At 48.2% G+C, this 16876-nt stretch overlaps 1 protein-coding gene across 1 annotated transcript in view; it reads left to right on the top strand.

Moving 5' to 3' along the window:
• LOC123648477 (death associated protein) overlaps positions 1-16876 on the top strand; it is a 63925-nt gene that overhangs the window by 43438 nt on the left and 3611 nt on the right. The gene's annotated exons all lie outside the window — the stretch shown is intronic.

The raw sequence follows: 16876 nt of genomic DNA, 5'->3' as shown, positions 1-16876 counted from the left end.
GCTGTGACCAGTGACCCAACAGCACACGGCCCAGTGACAACTGGCAGTGGTGGCGAAAAAGACGAAGATGGAGAAATGGACCCCCAGACCGAGGCCTCCCAGCAGACCACTGTGCTTTCTCTTTAGCCTTCGAGGTAGAACTCTTTGGCTTTCACCTCTATGTAAAATATGGAACGCAGTTGAAACTCTGCCTTTAGCACACGCCTCGGGGTCCTCAGCAGTGTGTGCCAGAGTGGGCGATGCCGGTGCGAGTGCTGCCCAAAAGCTTCCTTATCCCAATGCATTGAGGTAACATGGGTTAAGCGAAGTTAATCAGGTTTCCCTAGGATGGCTCAGAGCCCTAATACCCTAAGTGGCATTTACATCGCTGAGAGAAGGATGCAGGAAGTATTGTTTCCAGAACTTAGTTGACCATAGGTTACTCAAGTCACACTGTGATTAGAGCCTGGCAGAACGTATTTTGGGCCACAGTCCTGACAGTGTGTGTGCAACAAGTGTAGGGAGGGACTTTGAGGTTCTTATCCCGGCTCCACTCCTTCCAGTCCCATGACCACAGAAGAGGCACTTCTTTGTCTCTGAGCTGCTTCCTCGTCTGTATAGAAGGGAGCCCGTGCTGGCTGGGTACCCCCTTCCTGCACACTGCACAGAGAAGACCAAGGGACCACGGGAAAACGGGCTCTGAAATCAGGGAAAGGCCACCCAAACCTAGCGCGGGATTGTCGGTGCTCAGTGCCGTCATCCCAGAAAAGGCTGAGACGGGGCTGACAATTTGGAAGAAATCCCCTGATGGCTCTTGCTTCATTCCACCTTGCCAAGGCTTCACTTAATTGAATGAATCCAATTTTACTCTTCACAGATAAATGTGTAGAGCCGACCAGAGCTGCTTCCTGCAATCCAGGAGTGATCTCTTACGTCTGGACAGTTTTACTGTCTTGTCTATTCTGAATCCATTTCCCTGTCTCGGAGGTAGGGGGGTGACAGCGCAGAGGTGCACGGGAAGCAGTGAGCAGAACGCGCTCGTGTCGTCAGGACAAGCAAATACACAGACTGGGGGACTCGGAAAACTGCAAAATTTTCATATTTTCCCACTAAAACTCACATGGTGGCAAAAATTGAACTGATGTGAGGCTATGTATAGTCCTTATATATCCTACTTAGCATAACATCCATACATATTGCTGTAGAAAAATGAATGGGTTTGGGTGCGGGGTGCTGTCCCACGCCCCTCTAGGGTTGTTTACTATATACGATTTAGGTAACGTTACCTTTATAAAATTTGAAACTCTGCATTCTGAAACCTGTCTTGCCCCGAGGGCTCCAGGTGAAAGAGACCAGGGGCTGTAATGGAGGCGCAGAGGCACCTGTGAGGATGAAGGCCACCCGGGCTGGCCTGGGGACTCGAGGGGCAGGATGCTCTGTTCCCCAGTCCAGGCGAGAGGTGAGTTGTCCTCACTGCCATGGCACGGTGCTGTGGGCCCCCTCCCTCCTCCTTCCGGCTGCGTCCCCCTTGAAGCCGCAGAGGCAAGCCAGGGCCTGGCCCGAGCCAGGCTGGTGAGCTGGTGCAGAGACATCCCCAGCCCGGTGAAGGCTTGCTGGTCCTCCCGCGCCCAGGCTGCTGGGTAAAGAAGCAGCTGGCACGTGCCCCGGGATGCTGGCTACCGCCAGCAGTATTTATGAACCTTAAAAATCTTGTTGTACCAGTCCATTATGAATTATTAAATTAACACAGCATATTTATAGCAACTTCTTAATAGTTTAATAATTTATTCATCCCTTATGGGTCCTTTGGTATATTTCTTTTAATTGTTAGGAAAAAGAGTCTTTTTAGAGCTAACTTCACCAGACTACGTCCTCAGTGATGCCTCCAGAATTCTAAAATAGAATCCCACACAACTGCCCCCCAGTGGAACGCACCTGAGGCACCTGCCCACACGGGGGTCGGCAGTCGCCACCACCCCAGCCAGGGCTGCCACCGCGCTGCCAAAACCAGTGGCAAGCCAGTCCCAGCTCTCGGCCCCACTCGGGACACTAGCGTTTATTATCCTACACTTGCATTACACGTCTTATGGGACAGTGGAGGAATCCACGCATCATCAATATTGTTTCTAAGGGGGAAAAAATCCTTTCATGTCCCAGCAGGTAAACAGCCTGTTTGGGGGGCCCCTCCTTTGTAAGGTGTTACCCACCACCCAAAGTGAGCCATTCCTCACAGAGCCCTGTACCTCCCTTCTGCTTTTAGGTGCTTGGTGGTAAATGGAAATCGACAGAAATGGGCAGTTTCCTAATACTTACTTGCAGATGACTAAACCCGGTAATCGTGGGTGGTCCTAGGTAAGGAGAAGAAGGTTTCAAAACTAAGACCTGGGTCCTCCAGGTATTTGAGAATGTAGGTGAAGAGGAAAAGCATGTTAGATTGTCCATGCTGAGGGCAAGAGCAATGGCTGCACACTGCTGCCTTCCCCATAGCTCCTGAGAAAATGCCTGGATGTTAGGGTCCCTTTTACGTGGGTGTTTTAGCCATAGTGGCACCACACTTTATAGAAGAAGACATCATTTTCTTTACAAGATGAGCTACCTTTGAGCCTGAGTCTCACCCAGGTCACCTGTGCTTTGTGGACTGTTCCAGACTTTTAGGTTGGAGTCCCGCAAAGAAATCCAGCCCTTGTTGGCAGCTGCCAGTTGCCATATGAACGGTAAATGGAGTTTTTCCTATTAAATTTGTTAATTCAGACTCTTGAAAATGGTCTTCAATAACCACACATCCCTCCCTCTCTTCGTTTCTGCCCCTCGCAAACTCTCCTTATCATTTAGGTTTCAACTCATGGTTCTGTCTCCATGCTCAAGTTTGACTTGATCTGAAGAAGTGCCTCTCAGCCTGAGATCCCTCTTAAGAGGGAGAAAAACTAATCATCAAGTTCAGTCTAGCAAGAGCTGGAGGAAGAGCCTGTTTGCTTGAGGACTCTAGGGTATGGTCCGTTGTCAGCCAATCGGCTTGGCCAGATTGTTAGATAACAAAATTAAATCTCTCTGATCACTCCTTTGCAAGCTTTGCAGGCTAGCAGTGCATGAGGAGTTACGTACATTCCTCAGAAGGGAGCAAAAAACAGCCCCAGTTCATTAAGCACCCTGGTTGATTCACGCCCTGGCTGCCACTGCAAACTTGTGCAGAGGAACACGGACCAGTGAAGTTCTTCGACCAGTGAAGTTATTCAGGTGCTGACGCATTTGTCCAGGATCTGTGTGCCCCAGGCCACATACTAGGTGCTGGAAATAGGACAAATCCCCCCATCGTCCTTAACCTGGCAGGGGAGCCAGGCACACAAGGAAGCGGGAAGTTCCTGTGGGAACGCAGCTGGGAAAGTGTAAGTTCTGCCCTTGGAGGCTGAGCGAGAGCAGTGGGAAGCTAACGTGTGAGGCAGCCTTGCAAGTGGTGTTTCCCAGACGGCTCACATTGAAGGTCGTACCAAGCAGAGGATATCTGAGCATTTCTTCTGTGGAAAAGGAAATTCTTGAGAGTCCCAGCAAAGTTGGGGACCATTCTATAATTCTGTGTCTCAGCTTGGAGTGACCCTACGTCATGTTCAGTCTGGTGTGCTTTTGAGAGTGAAAGAAGGAGCTATTTACAATCACACCAGGGCAGATGCCTAAACCCAGACTGTCCCAGGGAGTCAGGGACATAATCACCATCCCAGGGATAGCTCGAGGCCCGACTCTGTCCACTGGGTAAAGTGCGTTCTCCCTCTACCGGGCAGAGAAGAGACAGTGGGATTAGTTGCTCTCCCCACCCCCCACTTTTTTTAAAGAAAGGATAGAAGACAAATACCATGTCATCTGCCATTGCAATCATTTTTAGAAACTACAGTGCAGAAACTGTTTGCACTTAGATCCCCAATAACCGTGTTAGAGCTGTCTCTCTCAGCCCTCTTACTGAACCATAAAGATGCTGGTTTTTTCTTTATGTGCAAATTGGTACCTTATGGAGGCAAATGCTGAGGAAAAGCCACAAATTACATCTTGAGCTTGAAAAGAATTCCTCTTCGACGCGAGTTCTTTGTACATGCTAGAACTGACTTCTTTTAAAACGGTGTCTGAGCTACTGCTCCCGTGCATCCTCACCTGCCTTGCAAAACAAGCACCCTCCATGCAAATGATTTTACCTGGGTGCTTCGTTCGTGCGTGCCATTTTGAACACTGCACTCTGTTTCCTTGTGAAACAAATCCTCATAGCTAACGGGTGCTTCAGGTCTTGATCATGTATCCACATGTGCCCCAGCCAGACTCTGTGGTTTTCCTCCTGGGTGTCACCTCTCCGTGGGGTTCTTCCCTCTGGTTTCCAAGGTTACCGGTCATTCCTCAGATGCCTGGAACAGTGCAGGTGCAGGCAGTTGCCACCCTGCTGCTCCGGAGCAGGGGCCACACGGCCCAGATCTTCTGGGATAGCTCTGGCTTCACACATTCTCTTCCATTGTTGGCCAAGGACTTGCATTGGTCAGGCAGTGTGTTCCAGTTTTGGATAACGAAGTGTAAAACAGTAGGGCTTCCTTACCTATACCTTGTTTCTCTGGCCCAGAGAAACAAGGGCCCTGGGTTAGTGTGCAAAGCAGGCCAAGTCACCCTTGGGTCCTGTGAGCCCAGCACCCTCGTGCAATTGGGCCCCATCAGGGCCAGCCCGTCTGTCGGTCTCCAGCACCCAGCGCGGTGGTTGCTTGGTGAATGTTCACCCGAGGGATGGGCAGGGGTCAGGGTTGGGCACACACAGACCCAGCATGCGGCCTGCTGCTGGGGCCCCAGGTGCCAGGCAGAGCTCCCACCACAACCAGAGGATGCGCCCCTTCCTGCAGGGCCCAACCGGTGCTAAAAGGGGAGCAAAAGAGCCTCTGATTCCTCCTTTTGTCCCACCAAAATTAGTTTGCACTCTAACCCATGCAGTGGTTTGTGGTGGTCGCAGCTGTGATTAGAGGTGGCCTGGCAGGCCTTACCCTCCTCAGAAACGCAGCGGGGCTGCTCTCGCGCTTTGTGTCCCTCCGCATAGATGGGCCTCAGGAGGAAGGTGGGTGGCTTGCCCGGCCATGGGTGGGGGTCTGCTCAGCGTGCCGTCTCAAAGTGAAGAGTATAAACCATAAATTCTCCTCTGATCTTTTAAATAGGATGTTTACATTGAGCCCTAATGTTCCCTAGAAGCATATCAGGACCAGCCTGCGGAGGGGTCAACCCAGAGTTCCATCCTTACCCTCTTTGTGCGTGTGGCCTTGGGCCACTGTCTCTCCAAGTGAGGCGCTCTCTAGGTCACTTCTTGTCCAGTCCTTTCTGCAAAGGACCAGGAAGTCCGTGCTTTGGGTCTCGAGCCATGGATTTGGGGCCTCCTCCATGTGCAAGGATGGTGCTTCTCTGCTCTGATTTTTATAACCGTCATTTTGTGCTCCCCTTCTCCCTGCTGTCATTTGGACTTAGAAATCTGCTTTGATCTGTACACTAACGTCATAGCAGTTTTCTCCCTGAGCCACGCGGAGCATGTGCTGCGTGCCTAACACACGGGAGCTCACTCCATCTTCCCCAAATCTCCCGGGAGCTCCGGAAGGGACACTTAGCTCCTTATTTCAGATACAACATACTTTCAAAGAGTTGAAGTGGGAGCCACCTGGCTCAGGTAGAACTCATGACCATTGTGTGCTCACCCTGGTCTCGTCAGTCCTGTGAGACCACCTGGGCATCCTGGCATCCGCCTCCTCCCTTTGCAAGTAACAAGGCATGTTAATTTGTTGGTGGTAAAGCTTGTTATCTGGCTGTCCCCATGGAAGGCAAAGGACAGGGCCTCCAGGAAAGCCTCCAGAGGAACATCTCGGGGTAAGGAGGTGGCAGTGAGAGCTTCGGGCCGGGGTCCGGTGCCACACGCGTTTGGAGGTTTGCTTCGCTTCCTGCTCCGGCCGTTTCCTTCTTCAGTGGGAAGCCTCATCTGCCAAGTTCAAAGGCATGCTGACAGAGGATCAGCCTTGTGGACGTCCTTCCCTTAGACAAGGATGTGCTTAGATTTCTGGTGGTTGCCACAGACTGGCCACATCAAAACAGAGACAACCCTCGTTTCCGGAAAACCATGATAACTTGTTTTCCACGTTAGTGCACCTTTGGCCTCTGGATGATATTTGAGGGGCCCTGTCTTTGGTCTTCACCCCAGCTGCTAACCCAGCACCCCACATTGTGGGTGAACACCAAATGCTTGTTGGTGGAGAGGAGGAAGAAGATGACGGTGATGAGAAGTGGGGACAAGTCCCTGTGTCCCTCGAGCTACCGAACAGGCAGGAAGAAGGAGGAGGGCTCCAGAGGTTTTGAGGCATGCTTGGTGCTTAGTTAATCACACACATACTGTAGTATACAAATAAATGAAACCAACTAATTAACAAATAAACCTTAGGGCCCTGCACGTTAACTTACCCCGGAATGATCACTGGAGAAGATCCAAGCGTCATGACTAGTCCACACCACGGAGCGTGTGAGGACTTCAATCAGCAGCTCCATGCGAATTTCTCAAAACCCGAACTTTAGATAACTTGGACACCAGTCTGTACCATAGTCTACCCAGCTGTGCACCCGAGCTATTAGAATACTCTCGAGTACTTGCTGTAAATGTGGGTGAAGGTGGGTTAAGGCTATAATTACTGGTGAGTCCAACAACAGGGCAGTCAGGAGCTCCTGTCCCTCATGCGGTGACCTGACTTGAGCCTGAGCTGTGCGTAGTCCTCCCAGGTGGTGTTTTGATTCTTGCTAGGTGCGTAACTCCTAGGACTGAGAAAGGCCCGGCTGAAAGTGCCCTGAGAGCAAGTTAAGTCTGGCGTCTGTCTTCCTCTGTTGCTGGGTTCTCCACAAACACATCCTAGCGACAGCTGGTCCCACTTAAGGTCAGCCACGTGCACGCGCGAAGATGGAAACAGATTCAGATCAAATGAGGGTTTTTTTTTTTTTGGTGTGTATGTTTGATTAATGTGTACTTCTTTGTAATAGCAATTTTATTAGCAGTTTGTTTTGTTGGATTTTTTTACTTACATGATCATTTTCCATTTTAAGGCTGTAATAGCTATCCTATATAAAATGCATGCTTTGTACTTTGAGCCATGGACATTCTCCTCCCAAAAATCGTACCATTTAAAAACATGACTCTTGAACCTTAAGCTCTTATTTCACCATGTAGAAATAAATACTGTGATTTTTTAGCACCTATTTAATCAGCATTAACCACCCACTGTCATTTCCCCATAATTGAAATTCCACAGAATGACTCTAAAGATGTGTTCAGACTCAGAGGTGGAATAGTTTTAAGCATGTTACTGAAATCAAGTAACCTGTGAGGTCTGTACACACAGGTGCTAGTCTTACGGACTGATAGTCACGCAGGTTGTTCTCAGCTGTGCCGGGTAACAGCGTGCGCCTGTTGCAACCACTTCCCAGGACAGAGCCTGGGAGCCTTTCCGAATATCGCAAAGGGGCATCCCGTGCCTGATTTAGCGTATTCAGCAGCGGCCCACCTGTGTAGCTGTGGAGACAGCCAACAGGCAGGCTTTCCCCTGGCATCTTCTGCACTGCCCCGTGGTAAAGCACACACATGGGTTTTTTGTTTTTTTTTTTTTAATTTAAAACGTGTCCCTTGCCTTTAATGATAACCTACATTCTTCCTAAAAGTTACCTTCTCTGGAGCAGGTAGCGAAGTGAAGGAGGCAGCTGTTTCTGTCGCGCTAAACCGTCTGCGTGGTTCAGGGTATGCCGGGGGTGGGGGTGCCCAGGGGTCAGGCTCCGGCACCGGGGACCTTTTCCCACTGCGAGGCTCTCAAGTCCTGCCCCTGGTAGGGCACAGTGCTTCCAACAGAGGAGCAGGAAGACTCCAGGCGGGCACCCTGGCGTTCTTCAAAGAAGCTCTAAGAAACCCTGAAATCCTCTAGTCTTGAAAGAGAGAGGGAGGGAGGAAGGTAGCAATTCTTACATTATGATTTAGAAGACAAAACAGCAACTTCTGGACTGTCTTTATACAAGAAATTCAGTACTTATTGCCACTAAATAAGTCCGTGGAGGTGAATCCAAGAACAGTGCATACATCATTTTATTTAAAGCCCCAACTGTTCTGTGAAATAGGTTATTGTTCCCATTTTACAGATGGACACGGAGGCTCTGGGAGGCCACTTGTCTGAACTGAGATCCGAATGCAGAGCTGTCTCCAAAGCCCAGGCCCTCACATGCACCAGTACTGGTCTGTCCTCTGTGCGTCTGAATCTTCTGAGCTCTAGGGACAGCTGCAGCACAGCGGGGATTCTCACACCCAGCCGAGGACCAACTCCCCCCCTCCCTGGTAAAGACTCGGAGTGGCCCGGGGAGATCACTGTCTGCTAAATCCGTGAGATGCAAGATAAGAAATTAGAATGCTTACCATGTTTCTTTTCTCTTCTTTGCATCCACGGACGGAGGGAGAGTGAGGTAAGAGCAGGAGGAAGGAGAAGGGAAATGCCCTAAGTCAAATGACGAGCTCCTCTGGGATGCGGCAAGTACTGAGCTTAGAGCAGCTTTCTGGGCTGTCCGGCCCCTTTTAAAGTGGTTGGTGGCTTCACTGTACGTTCTGAGTGTCTGTGGAACACACCAGCTATGGGTGATGCACACCCAGTACGTGGCTGCAGCCTTTTCTGACTGAGTGGGTGGGTGAGTTTGACACCTGGATCAGCAACGAGCCAGATATTCGTGAATGGAATGTTACCTGCAGAGAGGTATCTCTGAACCCCCAAACGAGCATCCCTCCCACAGGAGACCTGGGCCAGGCTCTGAAGAAAGGCCGGGACATGGTTTGGGGGCACAGTCTTGTCCTGAAATCGCAGTGCCCTTGGATCGGCAGATCTGAAGAGGGCAGATCTTCAGCGAGGGCTTCCCAGTGTTTTGCAAACGCAACCTCCGCACAGAAGTCAGGGGCCATTCGGCCAGTGGGAACGTTCTCCGCAGAAGAGCACCTTTGGTCGTGCCCTTTTGAGAATTATTATAAATGCCATGTACCAAATCTACAAGGAATTCAGTTCTAGGTTCTTTTCTCTCAGGTTCAGAATTGTACTTACAGCACTTTTGTGTTTCATTTACCTTTAGTCAGACTCACTGCACTATTACCGACTCCTCAGGGAGAGTCGCGCACTTGTCCCAAGGTGCCAGTGGCCCCGCGGTGGACGCCTGGCTTCCAGTTATCCTAAGCCGGCCGAGCTGGCCACAGCCTCCCCGGGCCCCTAGAGCCGCTGCTGCAAGGACCGGCAGTGCCACCTTGTGGGAAAATCCGTAGCTCCAGGCCAAAGGAGGGAAACAGCCGTGACTGTCAAACTTTGAAGGATGACAGTACCAAGAAATGTCTGGGTGCAGTCGAGTGGGAAATCTCCCTCTGCTCACCAGCCACGCTAATTATTATTTTGGTGTCCAGAAAATTAATAACCCAAATAAATTAAGACCAAGCCAGGAAGATACTTCAAGAACTAAAAATGGCAGGAAGGGATTTGTTTTCCATCTACTTACTAGGAAATAAAATCACCCCAGGTGGGAATATATTTTCCCATAAACTCTGTAAAAGCACAAAGCCACAGATTCTGAGCAAAGTCGAAACAGAGTTTCAGAATTTGTTTTGAGGTTGCCTTATGGGCTCTGTGCTTTCACGAGGAGGGTGGGCGGGAAGGTGGCAAGCTGGGCTGCACCCCAAGTCACCTCTCCGTCAGTGTGCAGGAAGAGGACCCTGAGGCCTCATTCCCTTTGTGTGACGGGAGCTAGTCGCACGTAGCCCTTCTGCTGCAGCGCTCCAGCGTCGGGCCTTCCCTCTGCAGCCCGCATGCCCAGTGCGCCCCATGACTAGCTTTCGCCAGCACAAGGTGAGATGGGGAGCGTTGCCATCCCATTTTACAGATGAAACCAAGCCTCAGAAGGGTCCAACACCAGCCCAGCACCTGATCCAGGACTCAGACACAGACCACCTGGAGTCAGCCCACTGATCCACTTGTACCTTCCCCTCCGTCCTCCCCCTTGGACCTCACTGACTGCATCTTGATCTGGTGGACAGCTGGAAGCCTTCACTGCACCTTGTTCCTGACACTCGAGAACCTCGATGTCTGAGCTGGGGGGGGTGCAGGTGACCCAGCCAAGGGCACTGGCCCGAACACTCCCCCCGGCATCTGCCCCCAGGGTTCAGCCTCTCTGAGGCACCACTTCTTCCTCCATAAAATAGAAATAACACCTGCTGCAGAGAATCAGATGAGTTAATAATTTATGTGGACGTGCTCTGTACGCTAGTTAAGTGCCGTAGACATAAATGATAGTTTTTAGGGGAAAAAATCCATTATCAAGTCAGAAAGTAAATGTTTGGATAGATTTGAATATATTATACTGGCTGGTTGAATAAAGGACTCTTAGATTACATTTAAATTGCTTACCTTAAAAGTCTGCATCTCTAAATCATATGCAGAAGACAGAAGCTAAACCCTGAGGCCCCTAGGCCCCCTAAAATGAGGGGGTGGGGCTGGTGGCCAAGATCGCATGCCCTAGGTAGCTCTTGTTCCAAGTCTGTCCCCCAGTGCTTTACCATTCTCATCTGTGAAATGCAGATAACAGTTCCTCCCTCACAGGATTGAGAGGGTTAGATACAGCAATTCTAAGTAAAGCACTTAATGCCTGGCCCATAGCAAGCAATAGGTAAATAGTAGCTATTTATCACCTAAGATCATTCCCATCCTTTAGAAAAAATAATAAACAATGCATTAAAACCTGTGTGTTCTCATCTTCTGTACAAACACTTCCCCAGTGATATTTTTAGAGCGTATTTACATGAAGAGGAGAAAGCATTTGCAGAGGATAATTTGAGTGGACTTCCTTGAACCCAGAGCAAAACTGCTAACATGAAATCGATTCTGTGAACTGCAGCTCTTCAGCAATGCCTTTGCTGCCATCTCAGCTGCTTTTGGGGGGCCCAGAACCATCTCCCCAGCCTGCCCTGCTCTCGGTAGCCCAGGGGGAAGTACTGCGGGAACACAGGTGTCCTGCGGCACCGGCAGGGTACGGTGGGGTGTTATGTGCAGTTCTGGGTAAAACTCTAGAACCACACCAGCATGCAGCTAGGGGGAGGGCCCGAGAGAGTGAAGGAATTTGAAATCACGCCCTTGCGTCTGGGAAAGGGATACCCAGAGCCCATGGTAGCCTTCTTCAGATCTAGAAGGGCTCTCTTACAGAAGAGGCTGTAGACTCAGGATGGGGCCACTGGGTGAAGTGCAGGGAGCCAGAATTCAGGTCACCTGGGAGACATCGCAGGCCATCCTCCAAGGAGCCCTTGTCTGCAGGAGTATGAAGGCATAGGATCAGGTCACCATTAGGGTTTCTGTCCAGCTCTAACGCATGGAGAATGTGGCTTTAGACCTTTCAGAACTGAGGCAGAAATGGCACATCGTCTGGGACCTACATTGACAAAGGAAGGTCGTGAAGTCTTAGAACAGAAACAAAAGAATATCAAGTCATCTCAGTTTTTATGTTGATTACGTGTTGGGATGATCACATTTTGGATATATTGAGTTAAATAAAATATATTGAAATTGGGCGTTTGGGAGTCTTAAAAATATGAGTTCCAGTTTCTCAGCCCTCAAGACTTTCCGTTAAAGCTGAGACCATCAAACTCAGTTGTATGACATTTGCATTCCACAGGGTCATTTGTTCACTGAACATTTCTGGCATTCTATCCTGCCTGCCTGTATTTTCTATGAAATGGCAATAAGGTATAAGTTTTATTTATTAAGAAAATTTAGAAAATAAATAATAGGGAACTTTTGTTAAGGACAAGTGATGCTATTAAGAGTTTGACGTGGTCCTTAACGGTGAACAATAGAGACTGTGAACAATAGGGACCTGTGAGCACAAACATTCGTGGCTGTGGAGTCCAGGTGTGACAAAGCTGCAGTTTCTGCTGATGTCTGAGGAAGTGCTACCAGGCGGTAATCCTGGCTAATTCTGCCTGGCTTGCACTTCCTTTACATTTCAATAAGTGTGGTTTTTAAAGCCTGGAAAGGCCCCAGGATATGGGGAAGGCAGGGATGATAGTTTCACTGTCTCTGTTTCCTGAGAGAAAATAATGTTGCATCTTCAAAACAGCATCTGTCAGAATGATTTTCATCAGATTAAATAAATCCTCAAAGCAGCTATCAGAGCTTATGGAATCTCAGAAATGTAGGTTATACTTTGTGTGGAACCCTAATGGAATTTAAAAGACGTGTGTTTCTGCAAGCGCAGCTTTGCACCCGGACTCTTTACCGGGGTTTTTTTTTTGTGAATTTTTGTTTAAGCCACCACATCGCGAAGAGTTTAGAAAGTGTTTTTACTATGTAAATGTAATAATTGTTTACCAATTTAAGATGCGATTAATTACAGACAGAAAAAAGATATTGAGCTCGGAGGCCTTTTGGTCAAACTTGATGAAAACCTGGAACACAACATATGCTCTGCCAAAGGAAGAGCTATGTGAAAATTACGTATCACTGTTAGGTATTATGGAAGAGCTTCCTTTTGCCATCTTTTGACAGGCAGCTTGCTTATATTAATGGTTTAGTTCTCTGTGTGTCTATGTTATAAATACAAACATACACAGTAATATAGAATTATAAGCAATTTTAACTTTTTTTTTTTTGGCTTGTCTGCTTTTCCACAATGAATGTATACATACGTACAGGAATACCTTGGAGATACCGTGGGTTCAGTTCCAGACCACAGCTGTAAAGCTAATACCGTGGGAAAGTGAATCACACAAATTTTTGGTTTCCCAAGTGCATATAAAAGTTATGTTTACACTATACTGTAGTCTTTTCAGTGTGTGATAGCATTATGTCTACACACACACACACATACACACTCCTTAATTTAAAAATACTTTATTGCTAAAAAGTGCTAACAACCATCAGAGCCTTCGGTTGTAATCTTTTTGCTGGTGGAGGGTTTTGCATCAATGTTGGTGGTGCTGACTGATCAGAGTAGAGGTTGCTGAAGGCTGGGGCGGCTGTGGCAATTTCTGGAAATAAGACAACAATGAAGTTTGCTACATCAATTGATTCTTTCATGAAAGATTTCTCTATAGCATGAGATGCTGTCTGATGGTATTTTAGTCGTGGTAGAACTTTCAAAATTGGAGTCAATCCTTTCCAACCCTGCCATTACTTTTTCAACTAAATTTATGGGCTATTTTAAATCCCTTGTTGTCATTTCAACAATGTCTACAGCATCTTCACCAGGAGTAGGTTTTATCTCAAGAAACCAGTCGCTTTGCTCATCCATGAGAAGCAACTCCATCCATTCAAGTTCTATCTTGAGATTGTAGCAATGTAGTCCCGCCTTCAGGCTCCACTTCTAATTCTCTTGTTATTTCCACCACATCTGCAGTTATGCCTCCACTGGTGTCCTGAACCCCTCGAAGTCATCCATGAGGGTTGGAATTAATTTCTTCCAAACTCCTGTTAAGTTGATATTTTGACCTCCTCCCATGAATCATGAATGTTCTTAATAGCATCTAGACTGGCGAATCCTTTCCAGAAGGTTTTCCATTTACTTTGCTCAAATTCACCAGAGGAGTCACAATCTATGGCAGCTATAGCCTTACAAATTTTTTTAAATTTCTTATGAAATTTCTTAAATGATACATCTTTAAAGTCAAATTTACTCCTTGATCCATGGGCTACAGAATGGATGCTGTGGTAGCAGGTATGAGAACAACATTAATCTCCTTGTACATCTCCATCAGAGGAATCTTGGGTAACCATGTTCATTGTCAGTGAGCAGTAATATTTTGAAAGCAATCATTTTTTTCTGAGCACTAAGTCTTAACAGTGGGCTTAAAATATTCAGTAAGCCATGCTGTGAATAGATGTGCTCTCATGCGAGCTTTGTTGTTCCATTTGTAGAGCACAGGCAGGGTAGATTTAGCATAATTCTTAAGGGCCCTGGAATTTTTGGAATGGTACGAGAACATTGACTTCAACTTAAAATCACCAGCTGCATTAACCCCCAACTAGAGAGTCAGTCCTTTCAAGATTTGAAGCCAGGCATTGACTTCTCCTCTTTAGCTACAAAAGCCCCAGATGGCATCTTCTTCCAATAGAAGGCTGTTTTGTCTACATGAAAATCTGCTGTTTAGTGGAGTCGCCCTCATCAGTGATCTTAGCTAGATCTTCTGGATAACCTGCGGCAGCTTCTCCATCAGCACTCGCTGCTTCACCGTGCACCTTTATGTTCTAGAGACGGCTTCTTTCCTTAAATCTCATGGACCAACCTTTGCTAGCTTCAAACTTTTCTTCTGCAGCTTCCTCGTTTCTCTCAGACTACACAGAATTGAAGTGAGTTAGGGCCTTGCTCTGGGTTAGGCTTTGGCTTAAGGGAATGTTGTGGCTGGTTTGATCTTCTGTCCAGGCCACTCAAACTCTCTCCATCTCAGCAATAAATCTGTTTTGTTTTCTTATCATTCGTGTGTTCACTGGAGTAGCACTTTTAAAGTCCTTCAAGAACTCTTCCTTTGCATTCACAACTTGGCTGTTTGACACAAGAGGCCCAACTTTCAGCCTGTCTGAGCGTTCGACATGCCTCCTCACGAAGGTTAATCAATTCTCGCTTTTGGTCTAAAGGTAGAGACTTGGGACTCTCCCTTTCACTTGAGCACTGAGACACCACTGTGGGCTTATTAATTGGCCTAATTTCAATATTGTTGTGTCTGAGGAATAGGGAGGGCTGAGGAGGAGGGAGATGGGGAGTGGCTGGTTGGTGGAGCAGTCAGAACCCACATGACATTTATTAAGTTCACTGTCTTATATGTGTGTGGTTCTTGGCACCCAAAGCAATTGCAATAGTAACATCAAAGATCACCGATCACAGATCACCATGGCAGATATAATAATAAAGAAAAAGTGTGAAACATTGTGATAATCACTGAAATGTGACGCAGGCATGAAGTGAGCACGTGCTGGTGGAAAAACGGCACCCATAGACTTGCTCAACAGAGTTGCCACAAACCTTCAATTTGTAAAAAATGCAATGTCTGTGAAGTGCAGCAACGTGAAGCTGAATGAAAGGAGATACAACGAGGTGTGTGTGTGTGTGTGTACGAGAGAGAGGGAATGTTTGTGTGTGTATGCAATTGCCCAAGCCACCTCAGCCACCTTTCAGGGCTCACTTTGTGTGGGGCAGCTAATCCCCTTCATTATGTATTTATTCTTACTAGATTTACTCTCTGTGGATGACATTCTTGCCAAGGTCTTGAGATGGGGGGCCTCCTGTATTTGTGCCTTTCAGAGCTTTGACATAGGTTAAAAAATGAACTAAAAGTGGAGATGACTAGAACGATCGTGCGCCCTTGGTGCTGAGAGAGGGCTGTGGAAGGTGACACTGTGTGACTCTTTATCAGAGCGGGGCCATCCCTGCTTCAGGCTGTTCCTAGGTGTTTAAAAGAACATTCAAAATGATTTTAGGAAACCTGTGTGCTACCAATTCCATATTCCTTTCCAAAGTGTTTATAAAATGTTAGAATCCAGACACAGTTCCTGAGCTTTGGAAGCAAACCCCTGAGCCCGGAGCCCGCTGGAGGTGGTGGGCCTCGCCTGTGGGTGGTATCAAGCCGTTGGGGCAGGATGAGCTTTAAGAATCCAAATGAATTCAAACATGCTGCTCGGGGGCTTAAACTTGAGGTGAACTTATCCATCTCTGGCTGGCTAGTAATCCTATAGCTAAATTACATATGTAAAGGGGGAAAAAATCTGACCCAGTTAACCACACAACAAACACTAAATAAAAGCAAGGTAATATATGGGCATTTCTATGCTGCTTAGTAAAACTTGAAGTGTCTTCATCTCATGAAGTAACAGAAATTACTTAGGGGAATTTGGGGTGTTTGGGGGAAGTAAACAGTGAGCTTCCTGAATGCTGGGACTTTTGCCTGCAGCAAAACACAGCTCAGGCAAGTGGATTCCTTAGAAGGACCAGCAGCTGCAGAGCAGAGAGGCAGAAGTGGGAAGAGGCAGGCCTGGAGCTCAGGACTTGAATTCTGCCCCTCTGCCCAGCAGGACCCGCCTGAAGCAGGACCGTCCACGAGTGAGGCCCCTCCTCTCCGCCCACCTCCGGGAACAACCCCCTTCGCGTCCCCGCTGGGCTGTCCTTGTATCCACCTCCTGCTCTCGGGTCTCCTTACCTCTTGGCGGAGGTGCACACACCTTGTGCACTACCTCACTGTGGCCTAATGTTTTTAAACTACGGTACATGGAGCTGTCCAACATAAATGCACAGAGTGCACAGTAACGTGGAAGGACGCTCATGTATTCTCGTTCAGACAGCAGATGATGACAAAACAGTACGGCCACTTTTGTAAGAAAGAGCTGAATAAGAAAACAAGCATGTGCATCTATTTGTGGAAGGGGTGGGTGGACACCCTGCGTGTCCCTATCGCCAGGGGCAGAGTCACAGGCGATTTTAGCCCATTTGGGTCTGTCTGCTCCTCAGCCCTGAAAGTGTATGGCTTTGGTACCGCTGTCTGCCCTCAGCACTCGGCAATTTTAGAGCCAATTTGAGTTAAAATGCTAAGAAGTGACGACAGCTTCCTGAGGACCTTGCATTTACGATACTTGGGGCTCCCCGGGGCCAGGAGGCCGGCGTCAGCCCTGGGGTCCCACCTGAGGCTCTGGAGGGGAAGCCCCGGTGTCTGAGGCAGGAGGTCTCTGGGTTCGTCCGTGCGAGGCTCCTGCCTGCTTCAGGGACGCGCCGTGGTCTCCCGCGACCCAAACGGCCGGGCTTGCCCGCAGTTACGCCATGACTAACCGACAACGCCCAAAAGAAAGTACTTTGGGCAATTCGGCTGCTCGTTTCTGTCATC

Source organism: Lemur catta, chromosome 12, assembly GCF_020740605.2.
Source record: "Lemur catta isolate mLemCat1 chromosome 12, mLemCat1.pri, whole genome shotgun sequence".
Taxonomy (NCBI): domain Eukaryota; kingdom Metazoa; phylum Chordata; class Mammalia; order Primates; family Lemuridae; genus Lemur; species Lemur catta.
The sequence above is the reverse complement of the archived record's forward strand: the minus strand, read 5'-3'. Positions and strand labels throughout refer to the sequence as shown.